Genomic DNA, 26688 nt, shown 5'->3' on the forward strand with positions numbered 1-26688 from the left:
AGCACTGGGCCGTCGCCCAAGGGCTGTTCCTGGTACCCTTCCATCTGGAAGGAATAAAGAACACCATTGCCGACTCACTCAGCAGGGAGCTGAGCTCGTGCCACGAGTGGGAGCTGTGGCAGGATCAAGTGGATCTCCTATTCCGACGATGGGGCAATCCCCAGATCTGTCATGACCCACAGAACGCGCCCCTTCTGGATTTCCTGGTCCTTGTCACGGCGGGGCTTACATTCATTGTTTCTCCCAACATAGCCGTATCACGTGATACACCTCGCACCAGCCTTCACGGCAGACGTAGTACGTTCCATAAATATGCCATGCCCCTGCGGCCCCGCGTGTCTCAATGCTATTGCGAAGTAGCGACCAGACGTGTGCTCCGTAGCTCGCGGTATTGTTTCCCTTGCTTCTTCCACTCTAACCCAATTCTAGTCCCTTTCCTTCCTTTCTTGATTCCTGGACTCGTGTGCTAGTTGCGCACCCTGTTATTTCCTGGATTCCTGGATCCCTGTACTTGAACGCACGCTGGAGTCGGAAGTGACTCGTGCAGCCTTATTCAAGATTTGAGCAGTACGCAAGAAGGCATCGATCAAGAAGTCCAGCAAAGATCGAACTCTGGTGAGAAGGGGGGGGGGGAAACTCCTTGACAAGATTGACCTATTCGCGTTCGCAACGAACGCCAAGTTCCAGAGGTTCGCCAGCAGGTTTCTCCAGCCAGCGAGCATGGGCGATGCCTTCTCAGTCCCCTGGGACGGACTATTCCTGTATGCGATTCCCCCATTGCCATTGCTGCTGCCACTCATCAGTCAACTCAGATGGTCCCAGTGCAGGATGATCCTCGTCGCACCGGCGTGGCCGAGACAAATTTGGTACCCGGACCTTCTGGCATTATCATCGTCCCCTCCAGTCAGGCTTCTGACAGATGCAGATTTGCTCGCCAGGGAAGGAGGCGCAATTCTGCACCACGACCCAGGGTCACTCAACTTGCAGGCCTGGCTTCTGTAGCACTAGAGTTCGGAGGGTACGATATCCCGGCGGACTGCAAGGGGGTGCTTGCAAAGGCCAGGGCGTCCTCGACTCTCGTGCTACGGACACAAATGGAATAGGTTCTCTGGTGCCGTGCACAGAAGATTAACCCTCTGCGGATTACGGCCCCTCAAGTGCTGCCGTACTTACTATTGCTGGCCAAGGCGGGGCTGGCGCATGCCTCCATCAAGATCCATCTGGCGGCTATCTCCCGCTACACCAGAACTCCGGGGCGGTCATCCCTATGGTCTCATCGCCTGGTGTAGGAGTTCAGGAAAGGAATGTTCCGATCGTTCCCGCCGATGAAGGCTCCGGCCCCGGCGTGGGAGCTCAATGTGGTGCTGACCAGGCTCATGGGGCTGCCATTCGAGCCTCTGCATTCAGCACAGTTGAAGTTCCTGTCGTGGAAGACTGTGTTTCTTGTGGCCATCACCTCCGCACGACGAGTGGGAGAGATCCAGGCCCTCTCCTGTAAACCTCCATACCACGAGATGAGGGTGGTGCTGAGGACGCACCCCTCCTTCATGCCCAAGGTGCCGTTGGACTTCCATCTCAACGAGCCCTTGGTGTTACCTGTTTTCTTCCTGTCGCCTTCGTCACCGGCTGAGAGGACTTTGCACTCGCTAGATGTGGCTAGAGCGCTGAAGTTCTACGTGGACTGCACGAAGAGTTTTTGTAAGACATCACAGCTGTTTGTGAACTTTGGACCTGTGAACCAAGGGAAGGTCCTCTCGAAGGCTTCCATTTCCAGATGGCTCTTCGGCGGCATCATGCACTGTCGCTGTTTGGCAAACAGACCGTTGCCCGGCCATCGGAGCCCATTCGACCAGAGCGATCGCTGCTACCACAGCGTTTCTGCCTGGTGTGCCCCAGGGATGCTACGTGGATGTTGACGCACACCTTCACGAGATTCTACTGCGTCGACCGGGATTCCAGGGAGGAGTCCAGAGTCGGCCCGGCAGTGCTGCGCAACCTGTTCGCTTGAAGGTAAGCCTGGCGAGGAGGTAAGAGATGCTTAATGTTGAGCCTTGCCTCCTCCCGTGGTTGTGCATGTGTGTACTGCTATGTATTCTTGTTTCCATGAGCATGGGAATCCATGCCAGACCCCATGCTGGAGAGGGAACAAGTTACTTAGCTGTAACTGTTGTTCTCCAGCATGGGCCTGGCATGGATTCACATGAGAACCCTCCCTCCAACCCCTCTGCGGCTCTTCTCTTGGTCCTACTGCCACTTCATGTGCTACCAAATCTGAAGATGGCTGCCAGAGGCGGGGCTTAGGGAGATGGCAGTCATTGGCTGTGGTCAGTATGACGCAGAGATCAGTGGTTGGTTACTACTACGAAAGACCGATCAGAAACGAAACTGATACTGATTTTTCTTTACCGAGGATTCCCAGCATGACGACGGGGAATATTCATGAGCATGTGAATCCATGCCAGACCTATGCTGGAGAACAACAGTTACAGGTAAGTAACTTGTTCCTTAAATAATGCATAGTGACATAATCAACTATATGGCTGGGCCGGCTTAGCGAAGCACGCCTCAAAACAACTGGATTGTACAATCAACGTTGGCTGCCTCCCCTAGGAGGTGCTCAGTTTAGAAGGTTGCATTTTATGATGTAAAAGGACTTCCCACAGACCTTTTTGCCAAAAATCAGTCCTAACAGAATTTACACATTTGTACAGTTGTGGCATAAATTATATAATCGGGTCACATATTTTATGTAGAGCACAGCCGTCCAATCCTGAAATCCGTCAGACATTGTTTCGCCCTTCTAATCATTTTTGGTCATTTTGAGTATGAAAGATTCGGCCTAAAATTCCATAACTTTATGCACATGGGTGGATTATCATAAGGGATGCAAGCATAAAAATGTGCATTGGCAACATGGATACTTTTCTTATAATCCGCAATACTTTGCCATTTCTATTCCCAAGGTGTAAGTGACTTCTACAATGTCTCCAATTCTAAAACACAAAATCACTTTTAAACTGTGAACTTTTTACGTTTTTACAAAGTCTTGCTGCAGAGAAGTCTTTAAAGTTTATTTATAAAATAGTCTTTTGGAAGCAAATGGCAATCCTTTGTCCATCACTGGACCATTTTTTTTTCTCTTCAGCTGCCACCAACTGTCATATCCTTCCGCGTATGGTGGTGTTTTTCCAAATTGATTGAAGGTTTAATACCCCTTCCCCACTTCAAACTTCCTTGCCCTTGGAGGTCCATTGTCGGGAGTTTCAGCCCAGAGTGAACGCGTTTTCCCATGCAGGAAAGGTGAAGCTCCTTGTTGATTTTCTCAGAGATGGTTTGACAGGGCCCGGTATTCAGAAATCATGCTTGGTTTTGCTAAAGCACCATGAGATATACTAGGCATGGCAGGGCCTTATTAATCACAGTGATTTAAGGAAGAACAAATGGTAATAGCGTCAGAACAGTATTTTTTTAAAGGTGAAAATGCCTCCTTTTAAAGGGATTTTGAGCCTGCAGCAAGGCAAAGTTGCTTTTTCACTTTATTCCTTTGTTATATGTCAGAACACACTGTCAAGCTCCTTCATTGTGCCCCCTTGTTGCATCCTGCCTAATGTGTGCTTGGCAAGATGGTGCAGCCATTTATTTGTTGCTGCAAAGCGCAGTTTTGAGACCATGGTGCTCACAGGAGCCAGCACAGCTATTTTGCTGTTTCTGCAGAAATGTAGCTTGGTGGTGTGGGGAAATACTGTTGAGTGGGTCAATATATCCCACAGCGTGAAGGTTTGGTCCAGATGTTCTTGCTGACTAGTGGTAAGCTTTGGGAGCTGGATCATTGCAAAAGCCTCTGCAATTTTTCCTGGAGGTATTTGTGTGTTGTGACTGTTTAGGGTAGCGTAGTAGCTGTCAAATATCTCATTAATCATCTCCTGTGCACGCAATGGGGCCCCGCATTCATCATGCAATAGCGTGATTGGGGTTTTAGGGTGTTTTCCTCCATAGCCAGGCTAGTAGTTTCCCGGACGTGTCTCGCTCTGCGTGTGTTCTTGCTGTCCGGGTAGTGTAATCAAACTTTTTTTTTTTTTAAACTATTTATCGGCAAACATCAGAGCATATCAGGTTGCAGTTCAGTTTCATAGTACAGAAGTAGAAAGGTAGATAACATATACAGTATATCTCGAGCGAGGGGCATACAACTTATATACCTCACATTTTTCTTCTCTGAAGTTAGTTTGGTTGTATCATTTTACTTATCTTCTTTAGTTAGTTATTGGGAGAGATTTGACAAGTATGTTTGAAATTTGGACCATATGTTCTTGGGACGGGACATGGGGGACAGTGAGTTCACATATTGTTCTTCGCATTCCTGAGCCCACGTTAGTGTAATCATCCAATTTTTATTGTTGGGTGGAGAGGCATGTTTCCATCTCTGCAGCACACATCTCTTGGCAATCATACAACCTAAGTCCACAAATAAACTCGTTATTTTGTTCGGACTGTTGCTCTATACACCAAACAGAGCTCCCAGAGGGTAGCGCTCAAGGGTGACATTCACTATGTCAGAGAGAGTTTGCAGTATATTGTCCCAGAAGGCCCCCAGTTGGCGGTAAAACGAAAACATGTTCATATGGTCAGCTACGTCTGCCTGGCATCTGGGGCAAAGGTATTTGTTGAGCTTTTGGAGGGGTACAATCCAGCCTATTCAGCAGTTTAAATTGCATGCTCCGGAACCTGAAATTTAGAGAGAGCTGTTGTGTGTATTCACATGCGCTTCCATTGAATGTCGGATAGGACCACCCGTAGGTTGTCGGACAATCTGGAACGTGCCCTTGGGGTGGGGGCGGATTGTCTGTTCAGCGGCATTCTATAGTGTGGATAATATCCTGCGGGTGCAATAGAAGTTAGCAATGTACATCACCTCTTGAGTTTCAGGGGGTTCGACTGGGAAGGAGGGCCATAATGAGCAGGCTGCCGTGTGCAGTATATGATATTGTAGTAATTCTTGTCCCGAGCCAGTGTCTTACCCCTGTTAGGATCATAGTATGATACATTTTCCATCTGGGAATATGTCTGCAATAGCTCTATAACCCAGCCCTTTCCAGTGTGCTGCCATTGCGTTGTCCCAAGTGGGATAAAATCCCAGGAAGTTCCACAAAGGGTGCCTTCTGTAGTATGGACGTACCATGATACTCAGTGTTAGTATGTGGCGCCATGCAAGTAGAGTAGCGGAGACTGGGTCAAATGGGTGGATATGATATGATTGATTGATAGGATATATTATATGATTGGTTATTTATAACGCGCTTAATACGCAGAGGTTTCTAAGCGCGGACCCAGGGATTGAACCTGTGTTGCTCCATGTCGACTTGCTTCCAAGGCAAGCACGTTGCCCCTGAGCTATCCTCCCGAGTGGTTCTTTATATGTGCTGTTTTTATGGGGGAGTGTTTTTAGCTGCCAGGCGCTCAAGTTTAACATGCAGAGGATGTTGAGTTTCGCCATACCAGTATGCGGTATATTGGGCTTGTGCTGCCAACCATTCGAGATTGGGGGGACCACAAAGCCCCCCTTGTATTGGTAGTGTCATGTTCACCCATTTCTTCTGTATTGCCTCAGCGTGCCAAAGTAATTGCACGCAGAGACCATGTAGTTTGGAGAAGGGTTTTCCTGGCCAGATGGGAACTTTGGTGAATATGTACAACAGTTTAGGAACTAGTATCATCTTCACCAAAGATAATTTGTCGGCCATTGTGAGTGGGAGTGCACGCCACCTGGACAGTTTACTTTCCATGTAGGATTACATAGCGCCATAATTATCTGTCAGCAGTGATGTTTTTGCCCCAGATACCATTACCCCTAGGTACTTAATTCCATTGGGGGACCAGTGGAGGGGAAACCTGCCTCTTGGCTGTTTTTTTATTGACAGTAAGTGGGAATAATTCTGACTTCGTGTAGTTTATTGCAAACCCGGAGAATTCCCCCCATGTGGACGATATCCTTTAGGGATAGGGTCGAGATTTTCTTGCGGGTCCCGCACATACAGCAAGGCATCGTCTGTGTATAGTGACACTATTTCCGGTCGACACAGGAGTCGGACACCTTGATGGCCGTGACAAATCGAATCATGTCAGCCATTGGCTCGATGGCCAGAACGGGCATCCTTGCTGTTTGCCCCTGGTTAGACTAAAAGACGATGACTTGTGGGGGTTAATTAAAACACAGGCTGTAGGGGATGTGTAAAGAAGTTTTATATATCGGAGCATTTAAGGGCCTATTCCCGTTTTATCATGGACTGCCCACAAATATTCCCAAGAGACCATGTCAAAGACCTTTTGAGCGTCAAGTGTTACTGCTACTGCCTCTGCCACCGGGTCGATTTGTGCCGTAACATTAAATAGCTGCCTGATGTTCATTGATGTGGATCTACCCGGGACAAAGCCCCCCTGTTCTTTGTGTATTATGTGGGGCATAAGCGGGAGAAGTCTGTTAGAAAGAACTTTGGCGAATATCTTAGTATCAAACTTCATAAGGGAGAGGGGTCTGTAAGACCATACTCATTGCTTGGCTTACCCGGTTTGCGGAGAATGGTTATAGTAGCGTCTCTCAAGGAAGTGGGAAGGATAGTGTCCCGAAGTGAATCGTTCCATACCTCAAGAAGGCGTGGAGAGAATAGGGCTGGTGCTCTTGGTAGAATTCGTATGCGAGGCCATCCGGGCCAGAATCTACTCCAATGTAATGGGGGTCTCAAGGTCCTCCCTAGCTTGAGCGCTTCGGCTTGCTAGGGGAACTTCGTCTAGAAGTGACTGTGCCGCGGGGGCATCATACTGTGGTCAGGAGTGTACAGTGACCTGTGAAAGTCAGAGAACACCCGTAGGATTTCCTCGACCGACCATTGGGGGTTCACATGCACGTCCGTAATGCAATCTACCTGAGTAAGACCGCCTTCAAGTTTGGTTAGTTTGGCAAGGGTCCTGCCCTGGCTTTCCCCCCTCCCCATAGCTGCTTGTGGGTGTGAAAAGTAGCGTTTTTCTGTGAGGGTGTGTGCCTCGAACTGTTCGAGCTTGTGGCGTATCTGCGCTACAAGCTGCAGACTCTGGTGGTTAGCATACGCTTGTTCCAGGGATTTACGTTTATCCTTGGAGCGTCAGAGGTCATTTCTAATTGTTTTCAGAATCCCAGCTTCCCTAGAAATAGAATTGCCTCAGATGTAGACCTTAAAGGCCTCCCAGCGCACTCCAGCGGGCGTAGTGTCTGCTTCATTACAGGCAAAGTATGTCTCAATGTCTAAACAGATCTCTGCCTTAAACACCACATCGTGAAGTGATTTCGATTTGAACCGCCAGACGCTGCGTGGGCCAGGGGGCCACTCCCGTGAAAAGGGTCAGCACTACTGGAGGTGGTCGGACAGTGTCTGGGGTAATATCACAACGGATTTAACTCTATTCAGTAATGATCCCGAGGTTAGAAATATATCTATGCGTGATGAGCTGCCTTGACGAGTAAAATGTATACTGACGCTCCTGTGGGTGTTCGGCATGTGTCTCGCAACTCCAGGCGGTCTGTGTGTACGAACATGCTGAGCTGCACGTCATTGGAGCCTAGGAGCCACCCCGGTTCTGGCCATAGTTTGGTCATGGATCAAATTCAGATCACCCCCCTCATCCCACAGGATCGGGTCCCTACATACCCCATTAGAATCGACGCTACTTCATTGAAGAATTCTTGGGAGTCTATATTGGGACAGTAGGTATTAACCAGTAAAAATTTGACTACCTTTATGATGCAGTGCAGGATCACCTAGCGTCCTTCGGGGTCTAAGTATATCCTTTTTAGGGCACATTTTACAGGTTTTGGATTAGTGACATGATCCCCTTTGATTGGGTAGAGTATGAGGTGAAAAACCTGTTTGTCCCCCATGCTGGTGCAATGCAAGTGGATGCTCCCTCCTTGGCGTGTGTCTCTTGTAGGAGAAGAATCTTGACCATGTGTCTATTTGCATAGGCCACTATTTTCTGTGATTTAGTGAAGTTCGTCACCCCCTTAACATTCCAAGTCATCACATTCAATTCCATAATGACGATACTAACATTTTAGATGAGTGCCACGCCGACCACAAATCCAGATTTTCAAAATACAATTGCTTCCAACCCTGTACTCTGCTGCCAAGTGTTTAACCCATTTTTCTCCCTTGACTAGGCCCAGAGCGCAACCAGCCCAGTGCGCAATCAGCACATAAACTATTGGAAGGGTCTAGTGGAAGTCCGGAGTCCTAATGCCCCCTCCTTCCCTTGCACCCTGACTGCCCACCACAACTTAGCAGTGTAAAAGTACCCCTTGGCCATAGCTTCCATCATGTGTGTGAGGTCAGGAGCTGGACTCGTGGTCGGGCGGGTTTGCTCCTTGTGCAAGCTAGTAGAAGGTTCTGGGTTTTGGGTTTTTGCGTGGGAGTGACTGTCGCAAATGTGTCCGTGGTCCCCGTCTTTTTCCCACCTCTGGTCATGATGGTTGAGCTGTGGTGCCGACTAGGTCCACGATTGGGAGATTCAGTTGGCAGTCACTTCTTGCGACCAGATCAGAACCTTTTGATACAGGTTCCTTTGAGAGTTAACTGAAATTGTCCAGCATGCGCTGGGCCCAAAGTGTCTGGGGGATGGCAGGCAAGGCCGGCTGACACAAGTAGCTTCAATTGGGTGGGTAGGGCCAGGCCCATAGGCCCCTTCCGTCCCTTCTCTGTGTGTTGGTGATGTAGCTTTGATATTGGACTCAGTCGCTTGGGGCTGTTGGTATAGCAGCGTTAGATGAGTGGGAGGGTTGTCGCTCCTTCTGGCGTATGGCTGCTTTAGTCGCATTTGAGTCTGGGCGCTTCACAGACTCTAAATAAGGTGTTGCAGTGTCCGCCTCTGGATTGGGTATTATTTGCTTTGGTCGTGGGTACAGGTCTAGTTTGGTTGCCCCTGCTGCTGTGGACACTACCGCTGGGCGGGCAAACGGGATTTTGTGGATTTCTGCGGCTAGCTCGAGGAGCCTTAGCTTGCTCCTTATTTGGTTGGGGCTGTATTTATTTATCGCCCTGTATAGGTGCCAGCTCTGTCTTATTTGTTGCCTTGTGTGGCCAGAGGTTGGATGAGTTAGAGGCCTGGGGAGTGAGAGTTTGGTCAGACCTGGAGAGCTGCTACTCTTGGGTCACTGTAATGCAGGTCATCCAGATGTAATGTAATGCGGGTCATCCAGATGCAAGAAGCTGCCCAGATTGAGCAGCGTGACCAGAAGGTCATGGGTGCCTCTGTGGGTCCGGTCCCGTGGGGAATCATGGTCGTCCCAGGAGTGGCGCAGGCCGGTCATGAACTCTCGTTAGTACATTACTTCATGCTTTGACGATGGAGGTTCATGCGTTTATATAGAGATTGACTAGTTCCCCAGCATAGTAGCCGCGTCAGGGACATTTCATGCACAATCAAGTAAACAATATTGCTGGATGCACATGTAAACCGTTCCATAATTTTGTTTTCATGCCCCGTGTGTAGAGTAACTGGATTGTGTCTAAAATGTTGATATGTGGGCAGGTTAGGCACCTTTTGTTTCTGCAAGGTACAGATCCATAATCTGTGCCATCTGTGTGCAATTTGTTTCTGACCATCATTCCCTTCAGATTGGCTGGTTGTTTGAAAGCGAAGAGAGGCATCTCTGGAAAAACATCTCTCAGACGTTCATCTTGTTGCAGGATGGGTTGGAGTTCCTTAGCAATCTAACTGAGGGCTTCAAGCTCTGGATTGTACCCGGGTTTGTCTCTCTTTCACTCTGTATTCTAAGAGGTTGCTCCGGGAGATCTGTGCTGCCCTGTGGATCTGGCTGTCCACAATTCTTTGTTTGTATCCACGGTTTATGACTCTGATCTCAAGCTATGTATGTTTTTATCCCCGGTGCCTTGTTTCTGAGCATATTCAATTGTATCCTAATGCTTAGCTGAATATTGTAGCATTTTTTGTGTGCACTGGGTGGAAGCTGTCGTTCAAGTAGCTGGCATGGTCAGTTGGTTTGCGATATACTGTGGTCTGTAGCTGGCCATCTTATATTGTTATGGTGGTTACGAGGAAATGTACTTTTTCAGGAGAGTAGGAAAGCTTGTGGTTGATTGTTGAGTGGAGTTCATTAATCTTCTGTGGAAGTTTAGGAGGTACTGTTCGCCAGAAGACCAGATCAGGAGGATGTCATCGATGTAGCGCAGGTATTTCAAAGGTCTGCAGTCACAGGTGCCAAGGAAATCCATCTCCAATTGTGCCATGAATAAATGTGCATACTGTGGTGCCATCCGAGTGCCCATGGCCGTCCCCATCATTTCTAGATAAGTATCAGTACCAAACGGTCAGGATGAATTCTATGCACTTACCTATTGTGTCAGCGACTGGGTTTTGATCGCGAAGAGCATTCTTACATACCTCAGTGCCATCGATGTGGGGAATGTTTATGTAGAGTGACTCCATATGCATGGTTGCCAGTAATGTGCTCCTTGGGAGGGGACCATTATCATCCAATTTGTTGAGTAGGTCAGTGGTGTCCTGGATATAGCTGGGTGTCACTCTTGCCAGCCGCTTCAAGATGTTCTCAACCCAGCCAGAGACATTCTCAGTCAGAGTGTCTGAATCAGAGATGATTGGGCGTCCAGGGAGATTTTGTGGCGCATGTAAAAAGCACCGGGTATTGGGTTATCTTTCTGGATGATCTTGTTGATTTATTTTTTGTATTGTTTTGTAGGGCCTTGCTGCAGCTTTTTGTAATATCTTGTGTCAGAAAGTTGCCTGGGAGCCTCCTGCACATCGGCACAGGTGTTAATTTACGGCAACAGCCCCTCCTTTGTCTGCTGGTTTAATTGTAATACTCTTGTTGCTGTTCAGAGATTTTATATCTCCCTTTTTGGAGGTGTCAGGTTATACAAACGTCTAATGCATTTGTCCAGTATGGCTGATGTTGCTCTAGGTCTGAAGCTTTCAATGCATCGATCCAATTTTGGGTTGCGTCCGATGTCTGGAATCCAATTGGAATTTTGTTTTCTGGCTTTTTTTGTGTCCGATTTGTTGACAATTTCATTGCTGTCCCGGCTGTCATCTGGTTTGTCATGGAATAAATCCTTTAATCTCACTCGTCTGAAGAAGGCCTCATGATCGCTGCCCACTTCTATTTTGTCAGTGGGTTTAGAGGGGCAGAATGTGAGCTGCCCGGCCAGCACTGAATGTTCTGCCTTTGTTTGTCCACACATTGTCAGGAGCTGCAGCAGTGTTTCTCGTTCTCTGTCAACACTTCAAGGTTCTTCCTCTTGTTGTTTAGAAGAGATTCTAGGATCCTTTTTGTGGATACTTGGAGATTGTTCCATGTATGTGTGTGCAAGTGCCTCTGTGTTAAGGATAGATTTGATCCGTTCTTGTGTTGTACTTAAGCTTGTTTCTTAACCTTTCTGATGCAAGAGAGTCAAGCTTATGTCTGCTGTTTTTGGCATCTATTGCTGGCGTTTCAATCCAACAAGAGAAAATGAGGGTAGATTTCATACAGATAAATGATCAAAAAGTCTCATTTAATAATTCCAAATCGACACAAATCTCTGGCTTCAACGCATACATGTTAAAAACAAATGGGCAATACATATTGAATAAAACACATAAGGCACAGGGGAAAGAGAGAAAAGGAATAGTACAACAGACTATAAAAGGGTTTGAGGACAATACACAAAAGTACATACAGAGTAAACATAAATGTCCTAAACACGCTACTCCTTTTGAATCACAATCTAAGCTATGGTTACAAAAGTGTTGTCAACCACAAAAGGTCCGATCTCATGTTACCAACAATGATTTCCAATTGGTACAACAAACAGAAATATAGTCATATGCATTGGATACCATCATATGCAGTCTACTAGGTGAGACAATATGCAAAAATAAATTGTCTTCCATTCAAAATGATATAAAGCGCTAAATATCCTAGTTTCAATGAAGGCCCGGGTCAGGTTTGTTTCTATAACAAATGAGATAAAACGTGTATGAGAAACCAACAGGAGGATAACAATAGTGCTGAAGAAATAAAATATAAATAAGGGGTTTACCACAGCAGGCACTTACTTCACGGGGTCTGAAGCAATGTGCAGGGATAGTCGGTAGGAGTCTTGAGATCACCCACATGGCCCTAAGTGGAATTGAATGCTGAAAATACACCAATGACGGGTTAGGATTGACATAGAAAAAGTGAGCTAACTTTGCCTGGTTGGTGTTAATTAGGGAAATAAAGCTACTTACACACCAATGGGACTGGATTGGCCTAGAGGTGAGCACCGGGGTAGTCCAATGGCACATAGATTGCCTTCATAGTGGAGCCCTGAGAGTAGCAACGGACATGCCGGCAATGGAGGGGGAAGGAAAATAGAAAAGACACACTACAAGTGTCCTACGGGTGGTAATAATTGCATCACAGTAGCCTTGCGGAGAGCCATGCTGCTCAGGGGGCGGTCTCTGCTGTGAAAAAAAAAAGAGAACGGGCCACAAATGAACACAGGGGGACAGTACCTGTGGGGTGGTCCGGCGGTCTGAGAAAGAAGAGTGTAGGCGCTGTAAGCGAGCAAAGTCAAACCTAACTTTAAGGCACAAATGGAAAATGAGGAAGGCGAGACACACCTGGCGTTTAACATGTGACGAGAAAAATTATCTTCAAATGTGTGTACTGCTCACAAATATGCAAATTTGGGACACTGCCTAGAACATCTCTTTGTGAGTGCTTAGAAGGTGAGCAGGTCAGTGCTGGCTTGCACCAGCTTCAGTGCAGCATCGGTCTGCTAAAGAGGCTAGGGACCTGGATGTACAGCTTAATGCCATCAATATGTAAATGAGTGGGCGTGGCCTGGAGCTCATGCAGTGAGTCTGCGTTTTGTCTAAGGTCTGTCTGTAGATCCTCTTATTGACCCTAAACACAGCGCTTTTAGCTGAAATAAGCATATGCCTAGCGAACCTACCTTGCACCAACATATCCAAGAGCAGTGTGCACGACTTCCCGAAGGAAAACGACAACCAGAGGCTCCGAAAGCCGACAGACGGCACTCAGGGTGAAGACAACAAAGATGGCGGCCCGCTGATCACAGCAGGCTCTGAAGATCCAGCAAGTGGAATGGTGCAGCGAGGCAGAGACAGGAGGAGCGGCGTGCCCGGCTGAGAAGCTGCAGGTTGGACGGTGGTAGTAGGGAGGTGCGAGGAGCAGCCCACGCAGAGTACAATCGTAGCACGGATGATATGCGCCGGACTATGCCAGCCCCGTGATGAGGTAAGCAGGCCGACGGGGAGGCGCTGAGGAAAGAAGCAGGCAGTTGGATTTCTCCTGATCGCAGAGTAAGCAGGGGAGACGCAACACACAAGTGGACTTTTGTACCCCCTCCCCACCCCCACTGGAACCTGAACACACACCGATTCCTCCTAGTGCCTGCTCCTGCCCACGCATCATTTTTGCGAAACGCTCAAGGGGTCCCCGACTGCATAGGGCAGCCCACGGGCTGTTGAGATGCCCATTTCAAATTGCTCCAATCTAATATTGCCTTGACAACTCCGGCACACCTACAGCAAACAAAAGTTATGCCCTGAACGGCAAGCAGCAATACGTGAAGTCATACTGTTCTGTGCCACAAGCAGACTCCCTGCCAGTAATCTGCCACAACAAGTTATGGTTAAGGGCCAAGACCTTCATCTACCATCCCAACCACATCCTTAATCAGCATTCGTGATGAAGGGCGCAGACCTGTAATGCAGTAGGGGACAAAGAACACATGAAAGCTGCATGTTACGGCACCCCCACTGACGAAAAACCCAATTGAAGACTCAAATAATAGTAATTGTCCCAACAAACAGACCCAAGGACCATCTATACTGCACAGCAGACAAGGAGCCTTAAGCATAGCTGCGACATGTGAAGACAATTGGGTAAGAACTCATAACCTAAGCCTACGCACAAGTTGAGGACGGAGAACCTGTTTTTGGGCTGATGCCCAGAAATGCAAGCTGAAGCAGGAGTTAACTGGGGAAAAGCACCAAGGCACTGGTAGAAGAGAAGAGCCTCACCGGCATGGGATTGGCTGCTAGTGTCGAACTTGAGCATTGCTACAGAAACCTGAAGAAGGCACTTTTGCCGACGCTACCAGTACACAATACAACCTCTGGTTGACATAGCGGATGATGACCCCAACAAAGAACATACATAAGGGCACCATCATGGACTCCTTTGCTGGCCTTGGGAAGCCCCCAATGCCAAACGCAGTAGCGGGAGTGACGCAAGCAGAAGCCCAGACACCCAAACCTGACCACAAGAAGATAAGGTGCCTGCGGCCATAGCAGCTTTCCGGTCCTCCCTGGAAAACAATTGAAGAACTGAAGGTAGATGTCCAACCGCTACACCACGATGAGAGATCCCTCGCGGAATGAGCAACAACTACGGAATCGTGTTTGAAAGACACTGCCACCACAACTGACGACTTGGTTATCTGAATGAAATCCCTGGAGTCGAGAAACTGCGTACCAGAACAGAGCTGAAGACGCGGAAGGCCGCTCCCGCAGGAACAATGTGAGTGTATTGGGAATTCCGGAAGATACAGAGGGCAGAGAACCAACGACCTACATTGAGAACTTGATTCTGCAAGAAGTTTGCCCAGGCAAATTATCACAGGGCTTTGCGGTTGAGCGAGCCCATCGATCCCTACAAGAGAGACCACCTCCTGGATCCCATCCTCGTTGTTCATTGGGTGAGCATTTTTCAGAAGCCAATCATACCCTTGATGATCTCAAGATTTCTGTACTCCAGGGTAGTTTCAGGACTGACAAAGCCAGAAAGTCCTATGAATACAAATGCATGCACATTTTCAATACACTGGCAGGGGGCTTGAACAGACATTGTAGTTTCACAAGTCACTATTCCAACTAATACTGTTCCCTTTTTTTTTATTTTTTAAATATGAATATTTATTGGAATTTTAACACAACGTTTTATAACAAAAATCATGTTGACATACCAATTCAGAGCTCTATCAATCCACAGAGTAAACGCATTCAAACAAACATGAGTGGTTTCTTCTACAACTTTTCAGCTTATTCGGTGACTCTCGCCCTCTAAGTAGTCTCCTCATTCGCAGTCGGTCCTCCCAGTTTAATAGTTCTCACTGGGCTTGCAGCCTTTTAGGACGTTAGTTTATTATTGAGGTAATCTGTCACCGCAGATTGCCATTAGCTGGCCAGACAGTCTAATCCCTTCCCAATCCGGAACCCCCCTTCCTTTCTCTTTCCATCCATGGGCCTCTCCACCTCCCCATACCTCAGGGGACCGGGTCCATTCCTCATCTTAATGTACATCTCATCCCCATTTCTGTTTGACCCCGTCCCAGGCCTCCCCAAATGCGCCCAACTCGTCATTCACCATCGCCGTGAGCTTGTCCATCACAAACATATTTGTACATTTTTTTCCAGCCAATCATTTTTATTTTGGGTTGTTGAGCTCTTCCACTTCGGGGCCAGTGCCACTCTCCCCGCCCGCAGCATTAACTCCCGCGCTCTGGGGTACCTGCCCGTCTCTGAATCTTTCAGTGGGATCCCCAGTAACACTTGCAGAGGGTCGCGATGGAGTGACTCCCCTATGATTTCCACCATCTACCCCTACAGGTTTGTCCACGAAGTCTGAATTTGTAGACAGTACCACCACATGTGTGCTCTCGAACCCACCTAGCCACAATCCTTTGGACACAGTGGGGGCGCCCCTGCAAACATTCTAGAAATCTTGAGGGGACCTCTATGCCACACCTGGAATAGGGATCACAACATCCAGACCTGATGCTTTCCATAATTTTTTCCAAAGCCATTCACAGACATTCAACTGGCACTGCACCAGCCCCACCAGCCTCGCTACGGCAATGAATTGTCAAACTCCCTCCAACCATCCCCATCTGCCAAAAGCTTTCCATGACCCTTGTCCCTAGTCAAACCCCACCCTTTCCTCTTGATAGGGATGTAACACAATCCCAATATGGTATTTGACACAAAGTTAACACACTGCGCTCCACGGGTCACAGGCCTAACACATAAACTGGCTGTATATCCACTCTTTCAGACCTCTAGAGGCACAAGCCTGATATGAGACTGGCCTGACATACCGAGCTTCAACTGGACTGCACATACAATGACTGACTCTAACCAACCCCTCGGGCCTTCCTGAGAAAACACTAACTGGGTTTTTTTCATTTCTTTTCCCTGCTCTCCACTTTGCCCTATTTAACAGATTGTACGATGTAGGCCTTCTAATTGCAATATGCAGGGGAGTTTAATATCCACATGCCTATCGGAGCAAAACTACAAATCTGGTACATAAAGGCACAGAAAACTGGGTATCTGCAGGAGGGGCTATGAAAGCTGTAATGCTGTGATGTTTTCCAAATGCTTCAAAAGCTAGCAAATATGCAAAATAAATGACTTTGTTAGCCTAATTAAGGTATTGACTTGTTTTCTTCTGGAACATTGAATAGGTAGTAGGTGGCGTTGTGGAATGTGTGACTTGGCTCAAATGAACATATATATATATATATATATATTACAAGGCCTGCGGTAGCGACCCTGTAGTTATGGCGAAGTTCTGCAACACATAGGATGGGTGTCTTTCCTATGTGTTGTGCAACTTCACCATAACTACAGGTCCCAAAATGTGTTTTTTTTTTCCCATGGACGAAATAGAATACAAATGGTGCTCACTCCTACAGCACAAACCGCTGGACGGATTGTCACCAAATGTGTGGCAGGAGCGGGAGCTTGGTCCCGGAAGCGTGCTTTTGTAAATTTGGTATAAATCCGTCCAGTAGTTTTTTTTTTTAAACAGCCAAAAAGTAGGTAAAATTAAATGTGATATCTGGGTTCGTTCCACGGACACGCCTCCGATTTGCCCAGAGGACAACGTGATGTCTGCAGGCATCAGACGCGCACACTGATTGAATGGTGAAAAGCGTCAGATACATCAGATTTTTGGAACCGCTTGCCATGTTGGATTCGAGGACTGCGCCCATTGTCCGCGAACATCGCGGAAAACACATACTAAAAACAACAATGCACTTGTCAAACTAATGAAACAATCTCTGAAGAGGTGAGGTGTGATGGGGAAAGGATATGGCCTTAAAAAGCGTTAAAAAAACTGGTGGTTTTTCAACTCTGACGTCTGCGAACAGTCCGGATGTCCGGGGCAGTCCTCTGTTGTTCGTGAACATCTTCAAACGTTCAGGGACATCTATGCCTATTTCTGCATTATAGGGTGGGTGAAAAGCAGATTTCGGTTGGCTTATAACTTTGGCGCCAATCAATGAAACTACATGAAATTCTGAAATTTCTTTCTAGACCTGACTCTGAATGGTTCTCTAAAGTGTGGTGCTGTTTTGTCAAGAGGGAACAAAATTAAAGTGGGGTCCCAAATATTTTAAAGGCTTATACATGTGGTGCCATTTGATGATTGAGCACACAAGTTTGCAAAATGATTTTAGATCTAGATATGAATGTTTTTGCAAAGTTTGGTGGGATTTTGTCAAGAGGGGGCCAAAATAGAGGCAGGGTCTCAACATTTTTAGGTGGATTACTTTGTTGCCGTTTGACGAATGTGGACTAGGTTTCCAGTAAGATCATAGACCCAGGCTTGAATGTGTGTGCAAAGTCTGAATGTATTTTGTCAAGTGGGGGCTATGTTATTACTCTTATGTACGTACATTTTAACACTTTTCAAAAAATTAAATAAGGGTGGATTTGCAGCAAAGTATTGGCAAGGACCTGAAAGCATGGTTTTATTTTTTGAAAAGTCTCATGATATAGGCACAAAAAAAGTGATCTACCTTTTGGTGGCTGAGGTATAGCATGTGACCAGATTACCGGGTCATGGCCTAATGCCATGACCTGGACAATCTGGCTACTGGCCATGACTTCGAGGGACCAGCACTGGGGTTAAAGTGAGCATGGCCACCAGGGACTGGCTATGTGGTAAAGTATTTCGAAATTGGGTTAGATTTGAATGGAAAAATAAAATCTGCTCATGGGTACAGGTTGAAGTGCTGAATGGGATTGCAGCAAATATGCACGAGGAGGGCCAACAAGAACTTGAAAGCATGGTTTTTCAAATATGTCCTGTGTTTTATGTTTTGTAAAGTGTAAAACTGTAAGTACACAACACATTGATACAACAATGGTGTCTGCGCAATGGGCCTGGCCGTCAGCAAGGAGAAATGTGCATTGTAATTTGCTTATTGGGACATGTGGCATGGCCGAAGCGGTAGATTTGAACGGGAAAAAATATTCTGCTTCCGGTTGCAGCCTGAAGTGGTGGACTAGATTACAACAAACTTTGCGCGACAAGCATTAGCAAGGACCTGAAAGCATGTTTTTGCAAATATGTCTTGTGTTTTATTTTTCCAAAGTGTAAGAATGTAAGTAGAAAAACTAGTGATATACATTTCTTGTCTGGTTAGTGGGCCTGGCCATCAGCAAATGCAAATGTGTACTCTAATTTACTTATTGGGGAATGCGGCATGGCCGAAGCCCATGCCCCATGGATTTGGAGACTGGCCATGTCTACAAGCCATGAGCACTGGCCCTTGGTTACATTATTAGGATATAGTGGATACTGAGCTAGGATGCAGGGAAGGTGCTGTAAATAGGGGTGGTTTGGTTCGGGTCATGATTGAGCCTTAGGTAATTGAACACTGATTTGCATCCCCAGCATGTGCTGCTGATTGCTGATAACGACAGACATAAGTATGTGTTGCAAAAAAATGTTTCTTAAAGGAGGTTTATAGTTCTTTCATATATATGATGTGAGAAACCTAGGGGTGTTCTCCCCTTAGGACCCCAGGAATCCTCTATTCGGGTGGCTAGGGCATGGCCATTGCCTTTGGATCCAGACCCTGGGGGTGGACCAGTGCGGGAGGATCACCTAGGTAGAGGAGTCTGAGGTCATCATCATGGGAATACCCTAGGCGAAACACGATATCCCAGTTATCCACAACCACACAACCTGTCTGTCTTTTTTACAAAAGCATAACCTCTGACACCGACTGCCAGTCCCACCACCCCACCCACTGCCACTCGCCCTATTTTCGCATAATAATGAGAAGAAGAAGAGGTGATCTGGAGGGGTGAAGATTACCAATGAAAAACCCACTAAGACACAGAAGACGGATTACAAAACTGACAGCAGGCTGTCTCCTTAATGAAGTCAGGCTGGGTCAGACAGACTCAACCCTATTCACACACCTGCTATCCATTGACATCACACTGGTGTATAAAGGGAAGCTGTTGGTGAGCAAAGGTCAGCTGCAATTGGAAGAGCAAGCGGGAGGCTGCAAGGCTGTGACAGGCAGAGGATCCTTGTTAAAATCCCAAACATCAAAAGCAAGCTGTGAAGATTGCCTGGAGCTGAGAGACCAAGAGCTTAGGAGCTGTCGGGTGAATCCAGAGGAGGACAGCGTACAGCGACGCTGGCCCAGGCAGAGTAAGGGCTGCAGCGTGTCTGAGGTCCAGACAGTTGTTTGTTCCCTTGGGGAAAGTGCAGACCCCAAGGATGTAGAGGGACCGGTGGAGAGACCCCACGCCAAAGGACGGAACTGCTGACCTCGCAACGCTGCTCGATGAGTCTGATCAAAAGAGAGCGAGACTTGGGTGAGCAGGTGAGAAGCAGAGCGCGTGAGGGAAGGCACCAAGTAAAGCACACAAGTGGCCCAAATCCGAAATGGAAGGTCAGTTAGATGAAAATTGCACTCCGGGACATGAAGTCCAAAGACTTTTAAACTTTGTAAATGAAGTTGGTCCGAGCTCAGCAAAGGGAGACTAATTGAACATTGTATTAAAGGGGTCTGAGCCCAACTGAGGGGGATCCGAGATCTGAGCCCGGCTGAAGGGTGATCAGGGATGAACTGTGAATCGCCCGAGAAAGTGATACCAAAAGATAAGAGCCAAAGTAACAAATTTAACCCAGTGTGAGTAAACACAATATTGTAAGTATCTGTAAAATGAAAGCGAAGTCCCTAAAGTGAAGGGAAATTATGGGAGCATTGAAAAGCAAACCAAACTAGAAGCCAAAACGGGAAAATCATTAAGTGTAGGAAAAGTAAATCGAATCCCCAAGAAGGCTTGCTTGTAACAGAACTGAATGTATAGGAAAAGGAATGGATCTTAAGAAATACAAGTACCAGAATGCAGCCTTGTTGGAGGGGGTCATGTATGGGGGATTAAAGTATAACCCTGTGCACATTCGAACATCTCAGACAGTAAAGCAAAGTGAATCTGGAAGTAAGAAGTTTGGGGCAGGATATCCCGTTTCAATTGTGTGAACTGGGAAAAAGAAGTAAACTTTACATTTTATTTTGCACCCCATGGCATTTTACGAATAAGAGACTTTCAAGGGGAATGAGACTTTGTCGCAGAAGGCCCTGGTGTTTGTTCTGAACTGCACCCTCGTGCTGGAGAAGCCAAAGCGTGTGCTAGCCTTGAGTGTGCCGCCTTGCCCGTGCTGAAAACGTGGGGAAGGGAGGCCAATGGCCTGATCCTCCTGACTCATCATTTTGTGAACACTTCAACTTCACCCACACACACTTTGTAAATTAGTGGTAAGGATTGGTAATAGTTTTTTTAGTATAGGCCCTTTTTATTTTGACGAGACTCCACTAGGACTGCATTATTATTATTTGATGATCATAGCTTGCTCCCATTTGTAGATTTAGGTTTAGATAGGCATTCATCACACCCTTGTGAAAGTTCAATAAACACCCTTGACCTATGGTCACTTGGAATGCCACCATGCATTCCTTACACTTAACAGAGGAATTATTAATAACCTATATAGTGATGTAAAACCATGAAACATTTTAACTTATAAAAACCTATTAAATTGACAGAAAAACTTTGTTCAAGGGATGTTACGGTTAAGATGCATCCCACCCTTGGGGCTCCTCTGCTCCAGTAGTTAGCCAATGGCGCCCCACGTTGGCATCCCTTGGCATTTCCCTCCTGGGCTCTCATGAGCACTTGACCATCCGTACTGCCCGTTAAATATATGCACTTCTCTCACTGCACAGTGCATATGTGCATATATAGGAGGAGCACTGTGTACAATTCTTTTGTATAAGTAAGGCAAATGCAAAAGATTTGTAGAGGATTTAGTGGCAGTTGGTGTGTGGAATCTTAATATGGTCATAGGGTTATATGTACAGTTTTTGGAAGTGATTGGTGGATGGATGTGTGACAGTTTGAAAGCCGGCATTGAGGGAGTGTTACAAATATACAATTTAAGAGTAGGACTGCCCTGTGCCTGTGCGATGGTGTGCACGTGCCATATAGGTCTTGCAATGATCCATGGTCTGGAAAGGGGACTGCGGAGATCGCAGATAGTTATAAAGGCCCATCGATTAGGGTCCTTATTGTATACTAGAGAAAAGTATTTGGAACAGAAAATAGTTTGTCCTTGTATATTTTTCTTTAGTATACACATGTTCATTATTCCCATTAGCATAGCACAAAATGTTAATGGAACTGTTGGAGAATCATATTGAGTATATCTACTTTACCGAGAAATGTAGAGTAGATGGAGTCTATACGATTTTCTTTTTAGTTCTATTTTTTTTAACTGTGAAAGGTGGTTCCGAAAGGAAGCTTTTTTCGTGTTTTTTTTTCTTTCTTTTTTTTTGCTTGAGAATTCAGAAATTGGGGTGGGAAATGAGGGGAAGAGGCACCAACCAACCACATATACGGAGGGGCCGGTTACCAGGGAAAGGTGTTTTGCGCATATGTTACATCTAAGGTAGGGGGCAGTATTTCTCATGCTCCTTGATTACAGCTTCAAAAGCACTTCGAAATTGCTCCCCCCTGCAAAGTGGTGTGTTGCAGTATATACAGAGTACTGCATTCTTCGAAAGATCTGGATCAATAGCCTCTTATCGCTTGCAAGGTAGCTGGTGGGATTTTGAGTCCCACAGAAGTAGGCTGTGTGGTTACACTTTTGGCTGAGGAAGATGAGGTGGAGGAAGACAGCCTAATAATTGCTAAGAAAGTAACCTTTCTGAGAGAATTGCGGTGGTTGGATTTGGTGTGGTGGTCCCGTAGGAGTATTGTCCAGGTAGTTTGTGACTGAGTAGTCCATGCATTTCACTTTGGTAGCTTTAGCCTTTGGTACATTCCCAACAGTGGTAAAAAACTGCCACACACTTGATTCTCACTGGATACTAGAGGTACTGCTCTTTTTATGTTGTGTATGTCATCCGGCTGGTGGTGGGCGGGGGGGTGATCGAGGACGGGTTTTGGATGGCAATAGCTGATGGATAATGCGTAAGAATAGGTGTAGGCACTGTGCAAGAGTATATTTTAAGTTTCAGAGTTCCTAGATCAGTTGAAAATGCACTTCCGAATTGTTCGCGAAGCCATGACGTCAGACGTTCACGAACGTCGTCTAACACAAAAACTGTGGAACAAGTGACAAAAAGTGTATAGAAGTGTTAAAAATGATGCTAGAAGGTGGGAAATGGCAGTTTTAAGGTGAAACATTGGAAATTGGACACATTTTGCAATATTGGGGTAAGTATGATATTAGTAAATTGTGGGAAATAAGCATGCACTCGTAAAACCCCATCAAATTCACTGGTAAAAATGTTAAAGGGACGTTATGGTTAATTTGCACTAATAAAACCTACTAAAAATTCACTGAAATAACTTTGTTAAAGGGATGTTACAGTTACAAGTAAAACCGAAAACAACCTGAAATTTGCCAGTTACGGTAAGCCAAGCAACCATAAATCACACCACCACCGTGCACTGCTAAGATTAACACCCAGGACATGAAAGATGACAACACCTATGTGCGGTTTACAGAATCAAGGTGCCCTTGGGCTTGCATCCGGAGACAACAATGACCCAGGAACGGAACAAAGGACCTTCCCACAGTGTCGGCCTTCAAGCTTAAAGGTGGTGAGTGAGACTGGTAAGGCGGGGGAACACACTTGGATTGTTTGCGGTGGCTCTGTGGATGAAGAAGACAGGCAGCCCCGCAGAAAATTATCCTAGGACTGGGATAACGGCTGGAGTCAACTTTGGACGTCCCAAGCAGAGGCTCAGGTGGGGCGGTGATGTCTCGGCAACCTTCTGGCCCACAGCAGAACACAACCAAGCAGAAGATCCTCCTAGGGAAAAGGTGGGATGAGGCGGTAAACAGTTCAGAAAATGGTTTCGCCATAGAAGGCTTCACTGAGCAGATGTGGAGAGGCAGCAGGAGTCTTGAAGCCCAGGTTTTGCCTCCTTGTTTGGGCTTTAACGGGCAAAAATGGTGGGAATCTGCACGGAAAACTCTGTAAGCAGGTCAGCAGACCTGCTCTTTCCAAGCAGCAGATCAGGGAAAGCAAGAGAATTAAGCAGGGACCAGGCAGGTTCTTCAGTCCACCACAAAAAGGGTCACTAAAGGGGGCCATACTGGTTGGTCATTAGGACTGCCACGGAGACTAGACCAATCCGACATGAAATGAGGTAGAGCTACAGCACACAGCACGTTGACTGGTCAAAACCAATATGTGAGTATGGTGGCTGCCATTGTGGTCTCCCAAAGAGCCCTTGTAGAACAAGGTGCCATTTTAAGGCCACCTCGTGGTTGCCCTGAACATAGGGCGCATTAACTACAAAATGGCAGAGAGCAGGATTTAAAAAAATGCAAAAAGGGCACATTGTAGTAGAATGGCATGCACCCTCTGTGATGCCAAAACTATAAAGTACAGCTGCCACCAACCTACTCCCTAAAATCACCCTTAGGAAAAAAGGGGTTTCTTGAAAGGTAAACATTGTAATGGCAGGGGGACTGCTTGATGTCCCTTCTGGCCATCAGTGAACAACAAAAATGAAGTGAAAAAATCAAAATGTTGAGGGGCCCTAAGATGTGGCACTAGAATCTCGAAAAATAATTACTCTTTTACCAGCCGGCGCGATAACAAAGATGGTGTGCTTTCTGAGCTTCAATAAAACGTTGCTGGTAAAACGAAAACTGTGAGGAAACTGCTTTCTTCCCAGGGCTGCATGCTATGGAACAAACAGCTTTCCTGTGGATGTCTAACAACAATAACACGCCATTGAAGGTTCCGGAAAGCAGTGATAATTGACTTGAAGCCTCAACTAAATCATCTCAAAACCTAGCCCACACATCTTTCTACTGAACATGGCCGATGGCTCACAACAAAGTAATAGTTCTGTAATGTGAGCATTTTTCATCCGTAGTACTTGTCTATTACTAGGAAAGTAATTCTGCATGGGATTTCAATAGCACAAAACTAGCTCTCAAGCAATTCATCACTTTGCAAAGAGAGGGAAACTACACAGAAAGGTGGAGGACTGGGGAATGTGCAGAAGTGTAAGAGAACAAATAGCCCATGAGATGCTTTGTTTTTATTTTTGTTTTTCTTCACGTACTCCTGCCCTTGCCCTGGCATTTGAAACGACTTGTTAGGCATATGGCGCGTTACAAATCAATAATACAGATTAGTCTGTACATATGAAATTAAGAGCTGACTGACCACTCACCGCCCCTCAGGTCACTCTTTCCTACAGTACAACTATAAATATATAAATGTACATGTACCTCATCAGATGTTTATATCATTTCAATGCTTTAGAAAGATTGATAAAAGCTCAAACTGATCATGAAGTGGCAAGTCCTTGAGTTTGTCTTAGAAAATGTTAGAATCAGATGTAGTTCCTCCCTTTGGAATAAATCCAGTTTCAAGCATCAATAAGCCCACATGTGTTTAGTTTTGTCGTAAAATAATTCTTTTTTGTTTTTAATTAAAATGTTTTATTGATTTCAAAGTCAAAAACAAATTGTTTTTAACAAAGAAAATTAAACCTTCAACATTACATTTACCCTCAATTCCTTCCTTTAAAAAAAGACCAGATACCAGATCATGTTATCCCTCACAAGTCTCTCAATTAGACATTCCACCAAAAAATCAAAGGCGAAAGATCCAAAGTCCCGCTGGGAGTCCGAAAATTTGTGCAAATAATCGAGAGCAGCATTGACTTCACTGTATCCCAATTACTCAAGGACATCACTGCCTATTCACATCTCCTCCATTTCAATCACACTATTTATCATAAATGCCATCATCTTCATCACTGCAATTACCATGCCAGTTTGTTCCCCCATTAAAACACATTCCCACCAATCAGTGGGACGTAGTTTCCCCAAAACCCCTATACCCCTCTAGGAAATTACATCTGACTTGGTTTAGCGATTCACAAGCAGTTATCAAATGCATAGATGTTTCCACCAGAATCGACATTGAGCATTTGCAGTCGCAGGCATTTCCCTGAGCCATTGCACCTCCCTTTTATTGAGAATGTTTAACTGGAATCAAAGACTGAGATCCCGGTATCTAGGAGAAGGAACATTTTGTAGGTACCTAGGCAGAGAGTTCAAACATTTCCTGTCAACAATCAGAGGGCACCTTAATTTTCCATTCCCACATTGATCTAAAGTGCAAATACAATCCAATGCTTGCAACTTCTCTTTGTCGTAAAATAATCTGGAATTACTGTCAGCACTTAACTTGTCTCCAGTGATTTATCAAGTGTTTTGGTAATCTGAATGTAATTTTCCTAACCTACACTCTGGCATTGTTAATTTAAATTCATTTTTTCGATCATTAATGGGCACAAATTTGACCTAGAGGCCTTTCGCTTGACCATTGATAATTCAAATCCTGCCTTTTATGACGGACCGTCTTCAAACATGAGTGGGAAATGCCGGCGTGGCAGAAAGACACGTGCATTGTATTGGCACCAAGATGTACCAGTACAAGGCTGCAGGATTTGCTCCAGTTCAACACAGTTTTCAAAGCACATGTCATTTTATGACATTATCTGTTAATTGCTGCACATTTAAGGAATTTATTTGTTTCCTTTAATTGGACCAAGTGGCAGGTGATGCACATAGTACCTATGCGATTAGGGGGAAGGATATCGTCTGGCTCAAATCTTTCCACTTCCTTTAGCTCTACATTGCACAGGCATGAGGTTTGCAAACCACCTTGGTATTGCTGATGTAACTGATGCCTCCCTTCCAATAGTCAGATGCCGGAGGATGCCCTACTACCATTGCAACCTTATACAGTTTTAAGCATTAACATATTGGACGGCTTACATGGCTAACTCTATAAAAGGTGGCCTGCTGCCCCATGTGCATGGGTCATGTTTCTGCAGGGTCATGTTTGTAGATGGCCATTCACACAGAAAAATGCTGTGATTGCATTGCGCAGAATCTGACAACAATCCTATATCTGCTCATCACCTGCTGGGTGAAACAGAGTATTTGTGGATATGCTTGCAATTTCGAAAAGACCACAACTATTAAAAATTATATCTCAATGTGGCTTGCTGATACATAACTTGTACTAAGGATTTTTTAGTGTTGTGGGTCTTGGGACTGTAATTTCTTGACCAACAGAAAGCGCCACCCACAAAAACCTGCATTGGACAAGGTGGGCCAAAGAGCCAAGCAGACCCGCAAGACTGGAGGCCAGGGTGCTGGAGCCGGGAAGTTAGAGAGAGCGGTGCTATCTGGGATAGTGAAGGCTGCCTGGAGTAAGAGTGGAGGAGAGGAATGTAACATGGAGTGTTCTTGCTGGCTGCTGGAATGGC

The 26688-nt window shown here is 46.0% G+C and overlaps 1 protein-coding gene across 2 annotated transcripts in view; it reads left to right on the forward strand.

Annotated features, from left to right (window-relative positions):
- EPS15 (epidermal growth factor receptor pathway substrate 15) overlaps positions 1 to 26688 on the forward strand; it is a 1698287-nt gene that overhangs the window by 360281 nt on the left and 1311318 nt on the right. The window lies entirely within an intron of this gene.

The sequence above is a fragment of the Ambystoma mexicanum genome, chromosome 1q (genome assembly GCF_040938575.1).
Source record: "Ambystoma mexicanum isolate Mex_15411 chromosome 1q, UKY_AmexF1_1, whole genome shotgun sequence".
NCBI classification, from domain to species: Eukaryota; Metazoa; Chordata; class Amphibia; order Caudata; family Ambystomatidae; genus Ambystoma; species Ambystoma mexicanum.